At 29.5% G+C, this 8,420-nt stretch overlaps 1 long non-coding RNA gene across 2 annotated transcripts; it reads left to right on the plus strand.

Annotated features, from left to right (window-relative positions):
• Positions 1–3,159: 3,159 nt before the first annotated feature.
• LOC150029913 (uncharacterized) lies at positions 3,160–7,117 on the plus strand. 2 transcript variants are annotated; one of them, XR_016527261.1, is made up of 4 exons: positions 3,160–4,350; positions 5,241–5,274; positions 5,774–5,956; positions 6,502–7,117. It is a non-coding gene; the product is annotated as an uncharacterized LOC150029913 (long non-coding RNA). The 2 variants fall into 2 exon arrangements; XR_016527260.1 differs by lacking the exon at positions 3,160–4,350 and having other exon boundaries at positions 4,360–5,274.
• The last annotated feature ends 1,303 nt before the right edge of the window (positions 7,118–8,420 follow it).

Consider the following 8,420-nt stretch of genomic DNA (forward strand, 5'->3'; position numbering starts at 1 on the left):
TTAAAATTAAAAACATTTAAAAAAAGTTTAAAATTGAGAGATTAGAATATAAAACTATTTAAAAAAAAAATAGAGGCAAAATGAATATTAAAGTTGAGTGGATAACATAATATTTAAACTTCATTCCAACCCAAACTAAGAGAACGGAAAAGAAATATATTTACCCATTGTCTTCCATTTTCGATGTCCCCATGTATGACATATTGAATTCACCATGAATGACGTATGTAAGCCCACCACAATACGAACACCCTGATTTTTTTTTTTTTTTTTTTTTTTTTTTAATAAAGGATGTAAGTAAGTAATCTATAAAAGAATCCATAGTAAAAATAACATGATATATGAATATCTACTCATGCAAAGAGAAGATTTTATAAAAATAACAATTGCAAATATAAACATTAGACTCAAAGTTTTAGCAGATATAACATAATGTAAAAAAAATTAAAAATATGGCCAAATTTAAATAGTTGATCAGTAATAGACCATTAATAGGAGTCTATCAGTGATAGACCATATGTCTATCAATGATAGACATCTATCAATTTGTTTATATTTACAATTTTTTTAAAATAATTTTATACGTTTTGTTGTTATTCCTAAAAATACTACCAATTATAATTACCCTAATTTTTTGGAGTGGGATCCACTCATTATCGATTCAACGAGTTCGTGGCCCTATAATTTAAAAGCATTAATTTGATATCTTAATTTAACTCTACACGATAAGTTACATACATGACTTCAAAATTCCTTAAACATCACAATGTTACTCCTTATTTTAAATGTCTCATAATGGATATGTAGGCCAATCAATTATTGTTGATTAACAACGCTTGAGTAAATAATCCAACATTGAACATAATAATTTTATCGAAATTTGGTTTTTTTTTCTCATAATGCATCTTTTGGTAATTATTTATTTATGTTTTTTTTTTTTTAAAAAAAAAGTTTATAAATACCATTTCCACCTCTAAATTTTTTCATTTCTTATCTATAATTTATCAATAGTTTTACAAATCATGCCAAGATTAGAAACTAGAAAAAGTAATTTTTAAAAACTTGTTTTTGTTTTTGTAATTTTTCTAAGAATTTAACCATTATACTCATGAAAGATGCAAATCATTGTAAGAAATGAGAAAAAAACAGATTTAATTTTCAAAAATAAAAAATAAAAAATAAAATGATTACTAAATGTGAAATAAAATTTACATGTGGTAGTAAATCTTGCTATTATGATCTTAATAAGTAAAAGTTAAATAAATGGGAAGGGATTTGATGTTAACATTCCCCATATGATTAATGGTACTCCTCCGATTGCATAGAGCAAGATTGCTAGGGCAATATGATGAAAACTGTATGTTTTTTGAAGAAATCGGTAGAAGGCTTGCTTCTCTATGTCAGCGACATTATCTGCCACCACTTTGAATTTCCTTTTTTGTGAGTATTTTGTAATCATAAAAAAGGGAGAGATTGTTGGCTTTTCGACTCTTAATCTCAAATTTAATTAATTAACTAATGTTTTGATTATAAAAACTTGCTTTTATTGATTAATAATTTTAGTGTTTTGAAGCGTCCATTATATAGAACTTGGAACAAGGGTTTCAACACAATCTAAATCACTCAAATCAAAATTCAAACGAAGAATATAGGACCGAAACAAGCTTATAGAAAAAATTTTGAGTTGATGATGTGGCATAATTTTTGTCATTAAAATGGACCAACTAAGAGGTGCCACTTGGAGCAATGGAGCAGTGACACACAGTGGACTTGTGATTTTTTTATTGGTTTTAAAAAGGAAATGATTAAAAAAGATTAATTTAATATTATTTTAGATTTGTGTCTAACGGCTAGTTTTGGAGATGGTGGACACTTTTTTCGTTAGGTTTTAAAAGAAATGAATTAAAAATATATATATTAGTATAAGAAAATTTGGTTACGAATGTGTTACATGATTGTGTCTTCTAAACATATTTCAAGCATGATCTTTGTGGTAATATGTATACTTTGATATGAAAATTACTTATTGATCATGCGTGTTGCTATGGATATGTATATTTCATGTTATTTTTTTCCAATGATTTGTCATCATGAAAAAGGGGGAGATTGTTGGGTGTTTAACTCTTAATCTCAAATTAATTAATTTTAATTAATTTATTAATATTTTGATGAAAACAAACCCGATTTTTTTTTTTACTAAGAATTTTATCATTTTGAATAGTCCGAAGCCTAGAGCTTATAACAATGATTCTGATGCCTCTTGAATCACACAAATCGAAAATCGGATGAAAAAGATATAGGAAAAAGGCGCATAACGAAAAAAATACTCGAGATGGTGACGCCAAATTAATCATCAAACTGGATCAATTAGAGATTGTCACTTGGAGCTATAGGGTTAGTGACACATGGGGTTTTAAATTTGTAATTGGTGGATGTTAGTTTTCAGTGAAAGAAAATAGAATTAAAAGAAATTGATTTTTTTTATAAACAAAATGATTTTGTTAAACTAAAAAGGGAAAAAAAAAATGAATTAAAAAAAAGACCACCAACGATTACTTGTATTAAAAATTAGCAAAAAGACCACCATTATTACTCTCTCTATGAGCTTGCATTTTTCTTTCTTTTCATCTTACTTTTGAGAGAAATTTCTATTGTATTGTGAGGATTAAAGTGTGTGAGCTCAAACTTGTATACTCACTTTTTTTTAGAGAGTTTCAATGTGATTGAAAGCTTCAAAAACATTGTAATGGTTAGATTACGATCAGGTTTGCTCTTGAACCCATGAAAGATTCAAAGGAGATTTTTTAACCGAAATCTCAAGAGATGCTTGGGAAAGTGGATGAGGTGAAGTTTGACCGAACCACTATAAAAATTATGCTGTCTTTTTCTCTAACTATTTACTAATTATTTTGTATTTAATTTTATTTACATGATTTTATTGGTTGACATTGATTGAGTATATTGTTACATAATTTTTATCAATCTTGTTATTTAGCATAAATTAGAGTTTTTATTAATTTAATTTAAAAATATCTAATTGGATCAAGTTGTATATACTTTAAGAAAAATATCTAATCAGATCAAATTGGATTGCCATACGGGTTCAACAAAAACAAGGCCAACCATGACTAATTGTCGCGTGTTCACATGTATATTATTATTGATTTAGTGCAAGGGTAGTTAAGCTTAGTGTTAAATTTTAAGATACTCTCTTATCTTTTGTAGCTAGGTTTCTTTTTCTACTGGATGTTTTATACATATATTTTCTAATGGGTTTTCTTCTACCCATACACTTTACTGTGAGTTCGTAAAAGCTTTTTACACTTTTTCTTTTAAAGAAAATTATATTCATTTAGCTAAATTTGTTATACACACCAGTCATTTATGGAAAATGGCTTGTGTTCTTATATTTTTTACAGCTCAAAAATACAAGTAGTTTGAAGACCTTTGCACTTTTCTAGATCACTTTTTGCTTTTTCCTTTTCTTTTTTTTCTTTTCTAGATAAAGTAATGTCCTTCTTGCAAATTAAGATCTATTTGTTTGTATTTGAGTTCATACATGGAATTGGAACATTCTGTTAGTTGTGTGAATTTAATATACATGTTACTTGTTTGGTCATATGTGGATTAGTTAACTTAGTTGTGTAGTTCAGAATTTGGAGTTGCGTAGTTCTTGTTATTTCAAGTGCCAGATAATTGTATATAAGTAATTTTAGTCATTTATTAGTTGTATAAAATATTACTAGTTATTTTTAGTTGTGCTAATACAAATTTCAATTTTAAAGCTTGTTTGGATAAATTAGAAGTTGTAAATGAGGGGTCTCATTGACCCCACACTTTTGTTAGTTGTTGGTAGCTGATTTTGTAATTTTTGGTTTGCAAGAGTTGTGCAAAGTAGTTGGGTTTGCACGAACCTATGACCTAATTGATGTTTATATCTTTCTAGAATTACTCAGTAGTAGTAAGGCAGGTTTGATATGCTTTGAGTTTGCTTGTATAAGGAAATAGATTTGGTTCATGTATTCTAATTTATTATTTCCATAATGGTTGTTAAATGGAAGAAATAATAATCTATGGAGATAATTCTTGTCAATGTGAAATATTTGAAGAATATTTAAGGTCTCATTCAATGATATTTTTAATTTTAGTTATTAGTCTGTAAAATTTGTGTTTGTTTCCTCCAAAATTTCTTATGGATGGTAATTATTATAATTTTAAAATTGTCATATAAGGATTGATGGTGTTCTCATAACTCTGGCAATATAGTTTCAAATTGAGTTTTGACCTTAAGAACTTTTTTTTTTGTTTTGTTTCAGAAGTCTTTCACTAAGGACTTCTTTTGAACGTTAGGTGAGTATTATTCTTCTCAAAACTCTGTTATATTTTGTAGCTAGGTTTATTCTTATTCTTGTTATTTTACTCATATTTTTTGTCATGGGTGGATGTAATTAACTTAGCCATGTGTTGTTGAAATTTTGGATTTATGCGGTTACTTACATGTGCTAGATAATTGTATATAAGTGATTTCAGTCATTTGTTAGTTGTATAAAATATAGATTTGATATTACTAGTTATATGTGGTTGTGTTAATTCAAATTTCAAGTTTAAACCTTGTTTGAATGAACTACAAGATGTAAATGAATGGTCTCATTGACCCCACACTTTTATTTGTTGTTGGTAGCTTGTTTTGTAATTGGTTGTTTCAAGAGGAATTATACAGTTTATAATTGTCTAATTTTGATAACACAGTCATGTGTGATTGAAAGGTTAAGTGTAGTTGTATTTATTTCTTCTTCAGTTAAGTTCTAGTTAAAGTTCTCTTTTGCTTTGGATTTTTTTCTTATCTTATGTCAAGTTTACTATGCCTAAGCTAATGGAGCATACAGTATGATTAACGTGGGGTGGCTATTACACTCGTTATTTCCCTTTGTATTGAAATGTCCTTGAGAAATGAGTAAACTTCCACATCTTTCAAGGATACGTTACTCGTAGTTGGATGTATTTTCACATAATCCATGTGGATAAGCCAAACGAAGGTAACGTAGTCTAGATAAGGCTTCTTCTTTTGTGTAAAGTAAGAAAAGGGCAAAAAGGAAAAGAGAAATGAATAAAAAAATGAGTAAGGACTTCAAATTGAATTTTGATGGTGTTAAGGATTGATGGTGTTCTCATAACTCTGGCAATATAGTTTCAAATTGAATTTTGACCTTAAGAACTTTTTTTTGTTTTTTTTGTTTCAGAAGTCTTTCACTAAGGACTTCTTTTGAACGTTAGGTGAGTATTATTCTTCTCAAAACTCTATTATATTTTGTAGCTAGGTTTATTCTTATTCTTGTTATTTTACTCATATTTTTTGTCATGTGTGGATGTTGTTAACTTAGCCATGTGTTGTTGAAAATTTGCATTTATGCAGTTCTTGTCTTACATGTGCTAGATAATTGTATATAAGTGATTTCAATCATTTGTTAATTGTATAAAATACAGATTTGGTATTACTAGTTATATGTGGTTGTGCTAATTCAAATTTCAAGTTTAAACCTTGTTTGGATGAACTACAAGATGTAAATGAATGGTCTCATTGACCCACACTTTTATTTGTTGTTGACAGCTAGTTCTGTAATTGGTCGTTTCAGGAAGAATTATACAATTTATAATTGTCTGATTCTGATAGCATAGTCATGTGTGATTGAAAAGTTAAGTGTAGTTGTATTTATTTCTTAAGTTCTAGTTAAAGTTCTCTTTTGCTTTGGACTTTTTTCTTTTCTTATGTCAGGTTTACTATGGCTAAGCTAATGGAGCACACAGTATGATTAACATGGGGTGGCTATGACACTTGTTATTTCCCTTTGTGCTAAAATGTCCTTGAGAAATGAGTAAACTTCCACATCTTTCAAGGATACGTTGCTTGTAGTTGGATGTCTTTTCACGTAATCTGTGTGGACAAGCCAATACGAAGGTAGCTTAGTCTAGATAAGGCTTCTTCTTCTGTGTAAAGTAAGAAAAGGGCAAAAAGGAAAAGAGAAAAGAAAAAAAATGAATAAAAATTTGGTTACTTTATATTTTACATTGTCAATTGTGTCTAGGAAGATTAATGTTTGGTCCTTTGAGTCAATGTAGGAAAAAATGAGTTGAGGGTTGAATAAAACCTTCCTGGGCTAGTAGAGACCTAGATAGGATTGGCTAAATGCACACATATGCAAGGGATAGAAAATATTTTAAAATTTCTTAATTGATTACATACATTTGAATGATTTATTTTTGTGAATTTTGTTGTTATCCTTAGCCTTGAGAATAAGTTCACTCATTTGCAACATAGAATTCATATCTAAATTTTGTTTGCCTTGCTCTAGGACGAATTCATATCTAAATTTTGTTTGCCTTGCTCTAGGACGAACAAAGTTTAGGTCGAGGGTGTTTGATTGCTCTTGAAAAAAGCTATTAATATGTCTTTAATCTAGCTTGCTTGTAACATTTTATATGATTAAATATATATTCTTGTAGGAACTCGAGCAAATCATACATTTTGGGGTGTTATGGGCTGTTCAGAGTTGATTTGGAGCCATCGAAAGTAAAATCAAGCACCCAAAGCTTTAGGGATGAGAAAGTACCCTTAGGCTAGCGCAATAATGGCATGCACTATTATGTACGCTACGCTTGAAGGCAGGGAGCAGCATTGGCAAGAGCAAACGACGCTCCAAATTTTGAGGAAATGGCAAAGTGCTTGTGCATGCACAAGCACAGCACATGAGCATAATGACACTTAAGGCCTACACTTTGGCAAATGCCTAAAGTGCAGTTGTACTCCCCCTCAGCACAATGTCGCTCTCTCAGTGTCTATATATAATCTTCTTATTTTTCTATGGTTTTTCATGGCGGATTTGATGGATGCCAAAGTGAAACCCCAAATTTCTCCTCCCTCTATTTTTGCAGTATCTTTATATTAGATTTTAGTTTCTTTTCGATTGTAATTATGGATTGGAGCTCTCTCCTCTGCACTTTGTCTATGTATTCTAGAGGCATGTAACTTTATCTAGTTTTGGGAGCAAGATTAATGTACTTTCTTAAGATTTTTGTGGTTGGACTGAAAGTATATCAATTTATGCTTTCTTTGAATCTATTTCAATCTCTAAATGCATGTTTATGTGTTGGTTATTCCCTTATAAGCATGTGTTACCCGTACTAAGCAATTTGTAGCTGATTGCAATTATTGAAAGCAATTAGGATTTTAAACACTCTAATTCAATCAATTTTTGGAAAGAAGAAAGTATGTTCAAAATAAAGTAGGTATTCTGAAATACACACCTCTGTTGAACTCATCAATTACTGAATTCCAGCTTGAGATTCTTCAGCAACTTCTTGTAGACCACCACTTGATCTACGCTACTATTTTCTTGGACCTTTATTTCGATTGTGGGATCTAAAATAGTAGGAATTGAGAGAATTTTAGGAGAGAAACTAGCCTTTTTGTGGTTAAGAGTTGTGGAAACAAAAATTCAGAATTTTCTGCTAGATTGCATCCCGATTCGAGTTGAAATGAATTTGAATTTTAACAAATGCCACCTCTTTCTCTCTTGGTTTGACACCATGACCACTACTAAAAGAGGGGAATCGTATGGTTTTGAATGTGGGAGAAACCCACTATAAAATGGTTTTCATCTTTCTAAATTTTTTATTTATTTAATTGATTTTAAAACGAAACCAATTTCTATTTTTTAAAATCTAATTTTAAAAAAATTTTAAAAAGTTAAAAAAGTTAAAAATCAATTTTATAAAATATTAATTTTTATAATTAATATTAAATAAAATTTCACTAATTTTATACAAAATCAATTCATTAATTAATTTTAAATAAAATTCCTAACATGAATCACTATTCATGTAATTAATATTTAAATTAAATTTAAATTTGATTCACTTCTCCAATTTTGTTTAATTCAATAATTAAACGTGTAGTTATATCGTATATAATTACTAATTTACTTAATTTGAACTTGAACATCTTAAATTTACTCATCACGCTATTCTAAGGTTTCATCCATTTGTGAGCTAGTAGAGGAACGTAATGGACCTACAGATAATGGACTCCAACGATTCAAGATAAATTGGCAAAGATTTTAAATTGAATTAATCAAAATTCGTTAACTACCGGGTTATTCCACCTGAAATAGGAAGCTTATTGAGCCGGAGTCAACACTTAAGGAAACAACCTCTCTACTATCCTTAAAAGCGGGTAGGAGTGAATTTCGTTTTGTACCATATGTCCCCAACTATCTACTCGATCTTACCCCTGAAATGGGAAGTTTATTGAGCTGACGCTGTTAAGCCAACCCTCACCCATGCATATCTAAGGATAATCCCAAATAAATAGAAGTTCATAGTTAGCTCAGAATTAATGTCAAGTTACATAGGCCATTGCTTTG

The sequence above is a fragment of the Benincasa hispida genome, unplaced genomic scaffold (assembly GCF_027475165.1).
Source record: "Benincasa hispida cultivar pf3 unplaced genomic scaffold, pf3_genome.v1.1 HicScf820, whole genome shotgun sequence".
NCBI lineage: Eukaryota > Viridiplantae > Streptophyta > Magnoliopsida > Cucurbitales > Cucurbitaceae > Benincasa > Benincasa hispida.